This window comes from Pleurodeles waltl, chromosome 3_1 (genome assembly GCF_031143425.1).
Source record: "Pleurodeles waltl isolate 20211129_DDA chromosome 3_1, aPleWal1.hap1.20221129, whole genome shotgun sequence".
NCBI classification, from domain to species: Eukaryota; Metazoa; Chordata; class Amphibia; order Caudata; family Salamandridae; genus Pleurodeles; species Pleurodeles waltl.
Window position 1 is genome coordinate 1,988,042,067 of NC_090440.1, and position 13,032 is coordinate 1,988,055,098.

At 43.9% G+C, this 13,032-nt stretch overlaps 3 non-coding genes across 3 annotated transcripts; all 3 read right to left on the bottom strand.

The window, feature by feature from the left end:
* Positions 1-1,442: 1,442 nt before the first annotated feature.
* On the bottom strand, positions 1,443-1,660 carry LOC138286038 (small nucleolar RNA U3). Its single transcript, XR_011201734.1, has one exon. It is a non-coding gene; the product is annotated as a small nucleolar RNA U3 (small nucleolar RNA).
* A 4,136-nt stretch (positions 1,661-5,796) lies between these two features.
* Positions 5,797-6,014, bottom strand: LOC138286039 (small nucleolar RNA U3). Its single transcript, XR_011201735.1, has one exon. It is a non-coding gene; the product is annotated as a small nucleolar RNA U3 (small nucleolar RNA).
* Positions 6,015-10,135: 4,121 nt separating this feature from the next.
* On the bottom strand, positions 10,136-10,353 carry LOC138286040 (small nucleolar RNA U3). The gene has a single exon (XR_011201736.1). It is a non-coding gene; the product is annotated as a small nucleolar RNA U3 (small nucleolar RNA).
* Positions 10,354-13,032: the final 2,679 nt, after the last annotated feature.

The following is a 13,032-nucleotide window of genomic DNA, read 5'->3' on the forward strand; positions in this document are numbered from 1 at the left end:
CCGCCAACCCACCCACCTCGTTTCCCCGGCATTGGGGCATGTTTGAACTCCAAAATGGCGGCCTCCGGGGTTCCACACATTGCAGCTTTACCATTTTCAAGGTACAGGGATTATTCTACTGTTTAAAAGCTGCTGGCATTCCGATTTTCTTCATGAGGCTATCAATCTTGCAGTGTTCTAATATAGCATACGAGAACATTATTAGGGGCCCAAAGGGATCATTAAACGTCTTCTGTTGAGAGTTATTGACAAAAGCGAGGGGACAGGGCATTTAACTAATGTGACAGCAGAGGAACGACGCCTATGCTGACAGCTCAACATTTCGTTCAATGAGGTAAGAATGCTTTAAATTAAACAGGAAAGCCAAAAAAACGACATTTGCTAGAATATTAGACCAGATGGCTTATTCCAACCATTATTTGATTGTTGCAACTTCACTGTCCCCAATGAATCTTAAAAAATTCCAATGTCCTAAGACATCTAGCCCTTGATGTACTAGAGGTTGTGCGAGCGTTCCTGGGAAGCTGAATGATTTTCTGCTGCGCCTACAGGCTTTTATGGTAAGTAATCAGATGCAATCCTTTACGCTTACGTTACTTTGTGCTATGCGAGTCCCCGTGCAACACCTTAGCAAATGCCCAAGACGGCGTTCTTTGTCCTCATCGGTCTAAGATCCTCAACAGCCTTATACATTTTAGGACCTGTGACCAGGGTGTTACTCTTGGTTTTAGTCTAAAAAGACTAACTAGCATTAGAAAGCCCCTTTTCCCCACGTCAATTCGACAGGGCGATAAGCCACTGAGCGGCACTAATTGTGTGGAAGATGTCTAAACTCTAAAAATAGATCAAACATAGAGGCCCAGATTTATGAAACGCTTGCGTTATCACAGCGTAAGGCAACACCAGGGCATCAGTGAGGTTTACTAAACCACGCAAGGCCACCTTGCGTGGCATTGCATGTCTTAATAAATCTAGAGTAACCCATGGCAGCGCAAGTCGCTGCCTTGCGTTACTGTTTGCCGGGAAGGCGTTCCATGGGTAGGGAGTGGGTGATCTTAGGCATCCACCCATGCTCTTTCATGCATTCCCAGATTTACTAAGAGTAGTAAACCTGGGAACGCGTACGCCTTCCCAACTGAGGAGCAACAAGGAGAAATATCTTTGTTTCTCTACGTTTTATCCTCAAGTTGTCCTGCTGAGTTGCGTAAGAGGTGAGTAAATCTTCCCCTTCCCCGGGTCCATTTGAAAAGACCCTCCTTACTTAAATGTACCAAATTACGATTAGAAAGACCGTTTGAAAAGCTCAGTTTATAAAAGAAAGCCCCAAAAAAGCCCAAAAGAGGTGATTGCAAATACAAGTCAAGTGAGAATCTGGCAACCATCAAATATCCAAGAAAAGAAGTTTAAAATGCTGTACTCTCTTAAACTGAAACAAGAAGCTAACCACTCAGTTTGTGTTTCCTTCCTCCAGTTCTTCGTAAAAGAAGAGAGGAACGTTCATCAATAGCAGACAGCAGCTGCACAAATGCAACACTGTCCACTGGCTTCGCGCTCAGAAGAAAACACTACAACTCTTCCTCGTGGTTAGCGAAGACCAGACACTTTCGAACACATTTCCTCAGTTAAAAACTATAGAAATGATCCCTGAAAGTATAGTCTTGCCTGAACCACTTCCAGCTCACACAGACAGAAAAAGTGGAAACCCTTCTTACCTACAGTAAGCACCTGTTGGGCATCAAGTCAAAAAACATATAAATATATAGATAAGACCACAAAATAGCATTCAGCAGATGCGCGTGCATTTCTGTGCAAGAAAGAGTTCTCCCTAGAACTCGGGTGACACAATGCTTTAAAAATTTGCATATCAGAAATCAGCCACCAATCAAATTCAGCCTGCCTTTTCCCGGCCCTGTCTCACACACAGACACACACACACACACAGGTTACCTGTTGGCTGCTCCTGAAACAGACAGAGGACTACAGTATGAAAGTTAAAGTTCAAACAGGTAAAGAAACGGCAGCCATACTTTCCTTTCCTGCTCTCGTTTACCGCAACAAACACATTTTAACTTGTTTAAAAAGTAAGAGAAACAGTTGGTAAACTCACAAAAAAGACAGTCTACCGTTACTTCCAGAGCTTTCGGCACTGCACTAAATGACAATTATTACCATTTCAAGATGGCTACGCATTATCAGACTGCACGAAGTGGGTGAATTTTACTGGAGATCGGACAGAATCACCAGAGCGCTTACTCTGTTCAAGTAAAGCAGCACACACTTGCCCTCTGAGTTCACATCATACTGTGCTGAAAGTGTAGGTGGTGAAAACACTGGGAATTATTCTTGTTCACAGCCTTCATTTTGAAGCTCAAGCCAAGACATGGATTTCTCTGGTAGTTTCATCCTCAGATATCTTGGTGAGATGTTCAACTTCCTGACGCAAATCGATTTACATGTTAAGAGGCAGAGCATTAATTAGCACTCATTTGGACTACTGCAATGCCTTACACAAGGGAAAATGGGGAAAACTTGAAACAAAACGGCAGGTTCCACAGGATTTTGCAGGAAGACAGTTTTCAATCAGAATATTTGGTTCAGATTATGACCTTTCAATGTGCCAAAAGCGTGATACTGATTGCTAGTGAATGAGAAACGACCTGGTAGGTTTGCAAGTATGGAAACAAAAGGTGTAGCAAGCAACCTACCTTTACATTTTGAAAAGTTGCACCACAGATCAAATGTATGGCAATGTCTTCAATCAGTCTCCCCAAACAAAGTAACTCTCCCCCAGTTCACGTGTAAGACCCTTACAAGGCGATGGCATTCCGCAGGAACCACGGGTTACAACGGAACCTACCACTTTCAGATGAGCTCTGAATACCTGGACATCAAAGAAAGCCTTCACATCAGCAACACCTTGTCCTACCAGCCGCTTTGAACATATGCAGCTTTTCCAGGCCCCATGACTTTTAGGCATCTCTGTATTATAGAAGTATCCAAAACACGGTTTATTTTTCTTGTACAGAAGATTCCGTTCACCGGGGAGTGAATCCTTGTCGGGACAATTTTGATCCTAGTATTCTTCAGAATAGGAACCGAACATTTCAGTGAATGTATCCGTCATCCAGCCCTTCCTCAAATGAAGAAAGGAACAGCCATCAACAAAAGACAGTTGTTTCATAAATACAACTCTGCCCTTCCTTTCCAGATCAGGGCTTTTCTGCAACAACTCTCTGACACTTACAAACACTGGGGCAGATTTACGACATTTTGGCGCAGGGCAGCACAGCAAGTCACATTGCTGTGCCCTGTGTCAAAGAAAACGGGCAATAATGTGTTATATGTATGCAATACTGTCCTTTTCCACTGCGCTGGAGCCATTTTGACTGCCTAGAGCCAGCGCCGGCAACCTTGCACCATGGTGCAAGGTTGTCTGCGTTGTAGGCAAAATTGTTTTTGTGAAGGAAGAGGCACCTTCCTACACAAAAACAATCTTGGGAGGCTTTTCCCTTTTCCTATGCGTGCTGCAAAACGCAGCACACATAGAAAGGGGAAACAACAAAGAGAAATAAAGATATTTCTCCTCACTGACCCTCCCCTGGGGAGGGGTAAGGTGTTGGTGCATTCCCAGATTTACATGGCTCTGTAAATTTGGGGATGCGTCTAACAACATGGGTGTTGCGTTGGAACACACACTGCAAAGCCCTTGGATCGCCTCCCTAATGCAGAGTAAGCCAGCGCACCGCTTTACAATGCCTTGCCTTAATCACTATCTACGGGACTATTCAAAGCCACGCCAAGTGGCTTTGCGTGATCTCCTAGATATGGTTAAAAGGTCTGACCGCTGTTGCGTCACTAGAAGTCACGCAACTGCAGTGCAAGCCTCTCTTAAATATGCCCCACTAGTTCCAGTTTCTTTCTTCAGAAACTTTTTATAACGCTATGCCACTCTGTTCCAGTGGCACAGGAAGATGTCACAACAGCATTTTTGCTGCCATCTGGCTTAGCTCTCAGATGGTAAGTGATACAGACTTTAAAAACTGCTGCTGTGGTCTATGCCGCTAACTAAAGTATTGCTTCAGCACGACAGGCTCAAGTTGAAGGCGAAAAACAGTCCACATCCCCTCTTCCAGCAGGCTAGAGGGTACCACAATTTAGTCTTACTTTGTTTTTTGTTTTTATATTTACTTATCTATTTATTTCATTATTTTAAAAAAGGACATTGCTGGGAAGGCAGTCGGGCTACGCTCCTGGCTCCTATAAAGCCAAGATTAGGCAAAGTTTTGAAGCACTCAACTGGCCTGCCGCCAGAGTGGAACCTTCTCCAATTCACGCTCTGCCGCCAACCCACCCACCTCGTTTCCCCGGCATTGGGGCATGTTTGAACTCCAAAATGGCGGCCTCCGAGGTTCCACACATTGCAGCTTTACCATTTTCAAGGTACAGGGATTATTCTACTGTTTAAAAGCTGCTGGCATTCCGATTTTCTTCATGAGGCTATCAATCTTGCAGTGTTCTAATATAGCATACGAGAACATTATTAGGGGCCCAAAGGGATCATTAAACGTCTTCTGTTGAGAGTTATTGACAAAAGCGAGGGGACAGGGCATTTAACTAATGTGACAGCAGAGGAACGACGCCTATGCTGACAGCTCAACATTTCGTTCAATGAGGTAAGAATGCTTTAAATTAAACAGGAAAGCCAAAAAAACGACATTTGCTAGAATATTAGACCAGATGGCTTATTCCAACCATTATTTGATTGTTGCAACTTCACTGTCCCCAATGAATCTTAAAAAATTCCAATGTCCTAAGACATCTAGCCCTTGATGTACTAGAGGTTGTGCGAGCGTTCCTGGGAAGCTGAATGATTTTCTGCTGCGCCTACAGGCTTTTATGGTAAGTAATCAGATGCAATCCTTTACGCTTACGTTACTTTGTGCTATGCGAGTCCCCGTGCAACACCTTAGCAAATGCCCAAGACGGCGTTCTTTGTCCTCATCGGTCTAAGATCCTCAACAGCCTTATACATTTTAGGACCTGTGACCAGGGTGTTACTCTTGGTTTTAGTCTAAAAAGACTAACTAGCATTAGAAAGCCCCTTTTCCCCACGTCAATTCGACAGGGCGATAAGCCACTGAGCGGCACTAATTGTGTGGAAGATGTCTAAACTCTAAAAATAGATCAAACATAGAGGCCCAGATTTATGAAACGCTTGCGTTATCACAGCGTAAGGCAACACCAGGGCATCAGTGAGGTTTACTAAACCACGCAAGGCCACCTTGCGTGGCATTGCATGTCTTAATAAATCTAGAGTAACCCATGGCAGCGCAAGTCGCTGCCTTGCGTTACTGTTTGCCGGGAAGGCGTTCCATGGGTAGGGAGTGGGTGATCTTAGGCATCCACCCATGCTCTTTCATGCATTCCCAGATTTACTAAGAGTAGTAAACCTGGGAACGCGTACGCCTTCCCAACTGAGGAGCAACAAGGAGAAATATCTTTGTTTCTCTACGTTTTATCCTCAAGTGTTTTATCCTCAAGTTGTCCTGCTGAGTTGCGTAAGAGGTGAGTAAATCTTCCCCTTCCCCGGGTCCATTTGAAAAGACCCTCCTTACTTAAATGTACCAAATTACGATTAGAAAGACCGTTTGAAAAGCTCAGTTTATAAAAGAAAGCCCCAAAAAAGCCCAAAAGAGGTGATTGCAAATACAAGTCAAGTGAGAATCTGGCAACCATCAAATATCCAAGAAAAGAAGTTTAAAATGCTGTACTCTCTTAAACTGAAACAAGAAGCTAACCACTCAGTTTGTGTTTCCTTCCTCCAGTTCTTCGTAAAAGAAGAGAGGAACGTTCATCAATAGCAGACAGCAGCTGCACAAATGCAACACTGTCCACTGGCTTCGCGCTCAGAAGAAAACACTACAACTCTTCCTCGTGGTTAGCGAAGACCAGACACTTTCGAACACATTTCCTCAGTTAAAAACTATAGAAATGATCCCTGAAAGTATAGTCTTGCCTGAACCACTTCCAGCTCACACAGACAGAAAAAGTGGAAACCCTTCTTACCTACAGTAAGCACCTGTTGGGCATCAAGTCAAAAAACATATAAATATATAGATAAGACCACAAAATAGCATTCAGCAGATGCGCGTGCATTTCTGTGCAAGAAAGAGTTCTCCCTAGAACTCGGGTGACACAATGCTTTAAAAATTTGCATATCAGAAATCAGCCACCAATCAAATTCAGCCTGCCTTTTCCCGGCCCTGTCTCACACACAGACACACACACACACACAGGTTACCTGTTGGCTGCTCCTGAAACAGACAGAGGACTACAGTATGAAAGTTAAAGTTCAAACAGGTAAAGAAACGGCAGCCATACTTTCCTTTCCTGCTCTCGTTTACCGCAACAAACACATTTTAACTTGTTTAAAAAGTAAGAGAAACAGTTGGTAAACTCACAAAAAAGACAGTCTACCGTTACTTCCAGAGCTTTCGGCACTGCACTAAATGACAATTATTACCATTTCAAGATGGCTACGCATTATCAGACTGCACGAAGTGGGTGAATTTTACTGGAGATCGGACAGAATCACCAGAGCGCTTACTCTGTTCAAGTAAAGCAGCACACACTTGCCCTCTGAGTTCACATCATACTGTGCTGAAAGTGTAGGTGGTGAAAACACTGGGAATTATTCTTGTTCACAGCCTTCATTTTGAAGCTCAAGCCAAGACATGGATTTCTCTGGTAGTTTCATCCTCAGATATCTTGGTGAGATGTTCAACTTCCTGACGCAAATCGATTTACATGTTAAGAGGCAGAGCATTAATTAGCACTCATTTGGACTACTGCAATGCCTTACACAAGGGAAAATGGGGAAAACTTGAAACAAAACGGCAGGTTCCACAGGATTTTGCAGGAAGACAGTTTTCAATCAGAATATTTGGTTCAGATTATGACCTTTCAATGTGCCAAAAGCGTGATACTGATTGCTAGTGAATGAGAAACGACCTGGTAGGTTTGCAAGTATGGAAACAAAAGGTGTAGCAAGCAACCTACCTTTACATTTTGAAAAGTTGCACCACAGATCAAATGTATGGCAATGTCTTCAATCAGTCTCCCCAAACAAAGTAACTCTCCCCCAGTTCACGTGTAAGACCCTTACAAGGCGATGGCATTCCGCAGGAACCACGGGTTACAACGGAACCTACCACTTTCAGATGAGCTCTGAATACCTGGACATCAAAGAAAGCCTTCACATCAGCAACACCTTGTCCTACCAGCCGCTTTGAACATATGCAGCTTTTCCAGGCCCCATGACTTTTAGGCATCTCTGTATTATAGAAGTATCCAAAACACGGTTTATTTTTCTTGTACAGAAGATTCCGTTCACCGGGGAGTGAATCCTTGTCGGGACAATTTTGATCCTAGTATTCTTCAGAATAGGAACCGAACATTTCAGTGAATGTATCCGTCATCCAGCCCTTCCTCAAATGAAGAAAGGAACAGCCATCAACAAAAGACAGTTGTTTCATAAATACAACTCTGCCCTTCCTTTCCAGATCAGGGCTTTTCTGCAACAACTCTCTGACACTTACAAACACTGGGGCAGATTTACGACATTTTGGCGCAGGGCAGCACAGCAAGTCACATTGCTGTGCCCTGTGTCAAAGAAAACGGGCAATAATGTGTTATATGTATGCAATACTGTCCTTTTCCACTGCGCTGGAGCCATTTTGACTGCCTAGAGCCAGCGCCGGCAACCTTGCACCATGGTGCAAGGTTGTCTGCGTTGTAGGCAAAATTGTTTTTGTGAAGGAAGAGGCACCTTCCTACACAAAAACAATCTTGGGAGGCTTTTCCCTTTTCCTATGCGTGCTGCAAAACGCAGCACACATAGAAAGGGGAAACAACAAAGAGAAATAAAGATATTTCTCCTCACTGACCCTCCCCTGGGGAGGGGTAAGGTGTTGGTGCATTCCCAGATTTACATGGCTCTGTAAATTTGGGGATGCGTCTAACAACATGGGTGTTGCATTGGAACACACACTGCAAAGCCCTTGGATCGCCTCCCTAATGCAGAGTAAGCCAGCGCACCGCTTTACAATGCCTTGCCTTAATCACTATCTACGGGACTATTCAAAGCCACGCCAAGTGGCTTTGCGTGATCTCCTAGATATGGTTAAAAGGTCTGACCGCTGTTGCGTCACTAGAAGTCACGCAACTGCAGTGCAAGCCTCTCTTAAATATGCCCCACTAGTTCCAGTTTCTTTCTTCAGAAACTTTTTATAACGCTATGCCACTCTGTTCCAGTGGCACAGGAAGATGTCACAACAGCATTTTTGCTGCCATCTGGCTTAGCTCTCAGATGGTAAGTGATACAGACTTTAAAAACTGCTGCTGTGGTCTATGCCGCTAACTAAAGTATTGCTTCAGCACGACAGGCTCAAGTTGAAGGCGAAAAACAGTCCACATCCCCTCTTCCAGCAGGCTAGAGGGTACCACAATTTAGTCTTACTTTGTTTTTTGTTTTTATATTTACTTATCTATTTATTTCATTATTTTAAAAAAGGACATTGCTGGGAAGGCAGTCGGGCTACGCTCCTGGCTCCTATAAAGCCAAGATTAGGCAAAGTTTTGAAGCACTCAACTGGCCTGCCGCCAGAGCGGAACCTTCTCCAATTCACGCTCTGCCGCCAACCCACCCACCTCGTTTCCCCGGCATTGGGGCATGTTTGAACTCCAAAATGGCGGCCTCCGGGGTTCCACACATTGCAGCTTTACCATTTTCAAGGTACAGGGATTATTCTACTGTTTAAAAGCTGCTGGCATTCCGATTTTCTTCATGAGGCTATCAATCTTGCAGTGTTCTAATATAGCATACGAGAACATTATTAGGGGCCCAAAGGGATCATTAAACGTCTTCTGTTGAGAGTTATTGACAAAAGCGAGGGGACAGGGCATTTAACTAATGTGACAGCAGAGGAACGACGCCTATGCTGACAGCTCAACATTTCGTTCAATGAGGTAAGAATGCTTTAAATTAAACAGGAAAGCCAAAAAAACGACATTTGCTAGAATATTAGACCAGATGGCTTATTCCAACCATTATTTGATTGTTGCAACTTCACTGTCCCCAATGAATCTTAAAAAATTCCAATGTCCTAAGACATCTAGCCCTTGATGTACTAGAGGTTGTGCGAGCGTTCCTGGGAAGCTGAATGATTTTCTGCTGCGCCTACAGGCTTTTATGGTAAGTAATCAGATGCAATCCTTTACGCTTACGTTACTTTGTGCTATGCGAGTCCCCGTGCAACACCTTAGCAAATGCCCAAGACGGCGTTCTTTGTCCTCATCGGTCTAAGATCCTCAACAGCCTTATACATTTTAGGACCTGTGACCAGGGTGTTACTCTTGGTTTTAGTCTAAAAAGACTAACTAGCATTAGAAAGCCCCTTTTCCCCACGTCAATTCGACAGGGCGATAAGCCACTGAGCGGCACTAATTGTGTGGAAGATGTCTAAACTCTAAAAATAGATCAAACATAGAGGCCCAGATTTATGAAACGCTTGCGTTATCACAGCGTAAGGCAACACCAGGGCATCAGTGAGGTTTACTAAACCACGCAAGGCCACCTTGCGTGGCATTGCATGTCTTAATAAATCTAGAGTAACCCATGGCAGCGCAAGTCGCTGCCTTGCGTTACTGTTTGCCGGGAAGGCGTTCCATGGGTAGGGAGTGGGTGATCTTAGGCATCCACCCATGCTCTTTCATGCATTCCCAGATTTACTAAGAGTAGTAAACCTGGGAACGCGTACGCCTTCCCAACTGAGGAGCAACAAGGAGAAATATCTTTGTTTCTCTACGTTTTATCCTCAAGTTGTCCTGCTGAGTTGCGTAAGAGGTGAGTAAATCTTCCCCTTCCCCGGGTCCATTTGAAAAGACCCTCCTTACTTAAATGTACCAAATTACGATTAGAAAGACCGTTTGAAAAGCTCAGTTTATAAAAGAAAGCCCCAAAAAAGCCCAAAAGAGGTGATTGCAAATACAAGTCAAGTGAGAATCTGGCAACCATCAAATATCCAAGAAAAGAAGTTTAAAATGCTGTACTCTCTTAAACTGAAACAAGAAGCTAACCACTCAGTTTGTGTTTCCTTCCTCCAGTTCTTCGTAAAAGAAGAGAGGAACGTTCATCAATAGCAGACAGCAGCTGCACAAATGCAACACTGTCCACTGGCTTCGCGCTCAGAAGAAAACACTACAACTCTTCCTCGTGGTTAGCGAAGACCAGACACTTTCGAACACATTTCCTCAGTTAAAAACTATAGAAATGATCCCTGAAAGTATAGTCTTGCCTGAACCACTTCCAGCTCACACAGACAGAAAAAGTGGAAACCCTTCTTACCTACAGTAAGCACCTGTTGGGCATCAAGTCAAAAAACATATAAATATATAGATAAGACCACAAAATAGCATTCAGCAGATGCGCGTGCATTTCTGTGCAAGAAAGAGTTCTCCCTAGAACTCGGGTGACACAATGCTTTAAAAATTTGCATATCAGAAATCAGCCACCAATCAAATTCAGCCTGCCTTTTCCCGGCCCTGTCTCACACACAGACACACACACACACACAGGTTACCTGTTGGCTGCTCCTGAAACAGACAGAGGACTACAGTATGAAAGTTAAAGTTCAAACAGGTAAAGAAACGGCAGCCATACTTTCCTTTCCTGCTCTCGTTTACCGCAACAAACACATTTTAACTTGTTTAAAAAGTAAGAGAAACAGTTGGTAAACTCACAAAAAAGACAGTCTACCGTTACTTCCAGAGCTTTCGGCACTGCACTAAATGACAATTATTACCATTTCAAGATGGCTACGCATTATCAGACTGCACGAAGTGGGTGAATTTTACTGGAGATCGGACAGAATCACCAGAGCGCTTACTCTGTTCAAGTAAAGCAGCACACACTTGCCCTCTGAGTTCACATCATACTGTGCTGAAAGTGTAGGTGGTGAAAACACTGGGAATTATTCTTGTTCACAGCCTTCATTTTGAAGCTCAAGCCAAGACATGGATTTCTCTGGTAGTTTCATCCTCAGATATCTTGGTGAGATGTTCAACTTCCTGACGCAAATCGATTTACATGTTAAGAGGCAGAGCATTAATTAGCACTCATTTGGACTACTGCAATGCCTTACACAAGGGAAAATGGGGAAAACTTGAAACAAAACGGCAGGTTCCACAGGATTTTGCAGGAAGACAGTTTTCAATCAGAATATTTGGTTCAGATTATGACCTTTCAATGTGCCAAAAGCGTGATACTGATTGCTAGTGAATGAGAAACGACCTGGTAGGTTTGCAAGTATGGAAACAAAAGGTGTAGCAAGCAACCTACCTTTACATTTTGAAAAGTTGCACCACAGATCAAATGTATGGCAATGTCTTCAATCAGTCTCCCCAAACAAAGTAACTCTCCCCCAGTTCACGTGTAAGACCCTTACAAGGCGATGGCATTCCGCAGGAACCACGGGTTACAACGGAACCTACCACTTTCAGATGAGCTCTGAATACCTGGACATCAAAGAAAGCCTTCACATCAGCAACACCTTGTCCTACCAGCCGCTTTGAACATATGCAGCTTTTCCAGGCCCCATGACTTTTAGGCATCTCTGTATTATAGAAGTATCCAAAACACGGTTTATTTTTCTTGTACAGAAGATTCCGTTCACCGGGGAGTGAATCCTTGTCGGGACAATTTTGATCCTAGTATTCTTCAGAATAGGAACCGAACATTTCAGTGAATGTATCCGTCATCCAGCCCTTCCTCAAATGAAGAAAGGAACAGCCATCAACAAAAGACAGTTGTTTCATAAATACAACTCTGCCCTTCCTTTCCAGATCAGGGCTTTTCTGCAACAACTCTCTGACACTTACAAACACTGGGGCAGATTTACGACATTTTGGCGCAGGGCAGCACAGCAAGTCACATTGCTGTGCCCTGTGTCAAAGAAAACGGGCAATAATGTGTTATATGTATGCAATACTGTCCTTTTCCACTGCGCTGGAGCCATTTTGACTGCCTAGAGCCAGCGCCGGCAACCTTGCACCATGGTGCAAGGTTGTCTGCGTTGTAGGCAAAATTGTTTTTGTGAAGGAAGAGGCACCTTCCTACACAAAAACAATCTTGGGAGGCTTTTCCCTTTTCCTATGCGTGCTGCAAAACGCAGCACACATAGAAAGGGGAAACAACAAAGAGAAATAAAGATATTTCTCCTCACTGACCCTCCCCTGGGGAGGGGTAAGGTGTTGGTGCATTCCCAGATTTACATGGCTCTGTAAATTTGGGGATGCGTCTAACAACATGGGTGTTGCGTTGGAACACACACTGCAAAGCCCTTGGATCGCCTCCCTAATGCAGAGTAAGCCAGCGCACCGCTTTACAATGCCTTGCCTTAATCACTATCTACGGGACTATTCAAAGCCACGCCAAGTGGCTTTGCGTGATCTCCTAGATATGGTTAAAAGGTCTGACCGCTGTTGCGTCACTAGAAGTCACGCAACTGCAGTGCAAGCCTCTCTTAAATATGCCCCACTAGTTCCAGTTTCTTTCTTCAGAAACTTTTTATAACGCTATGCCACTCTGTTCCAGTGGCACAGGAAGATGTCACAACAGCATTTTTGCTGCCATCTGGCTTAGCTCTCAGATGGTAAGTGATACAGACTTTAAAAACTGCTGCTGTGGTCTATGCCGCTAACTAAAGTATTGCTTCAGCACGACAGGCTCAAGTTGAAGGCGAAAAACAGTCCACATCCCCTCTTCCAGCAGGCTAGAGGGTACCACAATTTAGTCTTACTTTGTTTTTTGTTTTTATATTTACTTATCTATTTATTTCATTATTTTAAAAAAGGACATTGCTGGGAAGGCAGTCGGGCTACGCTCCTGGCTCCTATAAAGCCAAGATTAGGCAAAGTTTTGAAGCACTCAACTGGCCTGCCGCCAGAGTGGAACCTTCTCCAATTCACGCTCTG